The sequence below is a fragment of the Chrysemys picta genome, chromosome 1 (assembly GCF_011386835.1).
Source record: "Chrysemys picta bellii isolate R12L10 chromosome 1, ASM1138683v2, whole genome shotgun sequence".
Classification (NCBI taxonomy): Eukaryota; Metazoa; Chordata; order Testudines; family Emydidae; genus Chrysemys; species Chrysemys picta.
This window is the reverse complement of record NC_088791.1, coordinates 280,932,851-280,934,479: the sequence shown is the minus strand read 5'-3', so window position 1 is coordinate 280,934,479 and position 1,629 is coordinate 280,932,851.

Here is a 1,629-nt window from a genome sequence, read left to right as displayed (position 1 = left end):
AGTGTTGTAGGTGTTTCAGTAGTCTCAATCAAAGATGTGTCTAAATCCCCTAATTTGCATGAAAACTTCATTTTTTAAAAATGTATGAATAACTCCACATTCATTGATAGCTTTTTTCTTTTTGCCTCATCCCCAGTAACCCTTCAGTTAGTCATCCGCATCTATGCAGCAAATGGAAGTATCATGTATGCTGCTGAATATCAATTTAATGTTGTTTAAGTTGGTGACGTGCAAAATATATTTTTCCCCATAATGTGTTCCAGTAGTCACATTATACAACAGTGTAATCTGAATATGAATAGGAACTTAAGAAAAGAAGAGAGTATAGAAAATTACTTGTGGGTGTTTATGCATTAGTATAATACACTGAAAGTATTTAAGAAGTTGACATGAGATGACAAAGTTTTACAGAGTACAGTATAGTGGCAAGATCATTTATCTCTTTTAATTCCATGTTACTTTTTCCCTTGAACTCCAAAGAGAAAAAGATATAGGAAGCCAATTGGGATTTTGTAAACTCAGTAGCTGGGAAGTAAGAGAACTCCCTTCCATCCTCCACCCTCTCCTTTAAATCCCTCCTTGACAGACAGTTCTTAAAGTAGGGTGACCAGACAGCAAATGTGAAAAATTGGGACAGGGGTGGGGGGTAATAGGAACCTATGTAAGAAAAAGACTCAAAAATCGGAACTGTCCCTATAAAATCGGGACATCTGGTCACCCTATCTTAAAGGCATAGTCCTCCTCCCACAAAATATAACGAAACTGACATGGCAACTTCCTACTGCTCCTTATCCCATCTATCCTATCTCTCCTGTCTGCACTTGGTCCATGTAAGGCCAGATTCTGCAACCTGATCTCACTCAGAATAATAGTTACTTGCATAAATAGTTGCACTGACATCAATGTGACTGGTTGTGTGGGTAATTGCTATTCATAGTGATTAAGGGCAGCCCAGTCTGCCATCTAGATTGTATGTACTTTGAAGCAGGCCCCTTGTCCTCATATTTGTCTGCAAAGTGCCAGGCTGTATAATTAATTAATTATAATAATACCCAATTTGTAGCTTTAGAGCTGCACATGGTTGTGGGTAGCCCTTTCTTCTCCAGCTTGAACAAGACATCACACAGAGTTCTCCTGACACTGATGAAGCAGTGCCCTGGGGAATAGAGTGACTGCATAAAACAAAACCTGGGGACAGATGAACACCCTCCATTACATCTGTATTTGCACTGGCATCCAACCAAAGTAAGTGAAATCTCTGGCTTTGATGTTTCCACTCATACTGTAACCTCTATTTAGTTGTTTTGATGTATGTTATCATTGTACTTCATAATAAATTTGTTTATATTCTAAATCACTTTAATCATTTTACGGTTCTCTGTGACTCTTTCTGAGATTGAAGTGGTTCTTGGCACATTGCTGCTCTGAAGTCTTCTTTGAAATCTTTTTATTTCAAATGTATTTCCATGGGTAGCAATGTTTTCATATCTACTACATAGCTGACATTAAAGCAATAAATACAGGGTGGCAACCCCCCAAAATTCATATTGCCTTCAGCTATATATAGTTGCTGTCTCTTACAAAGTGGAGGTGATGATGTGAGAAAACAGAGGGAAATGATACTGCTGC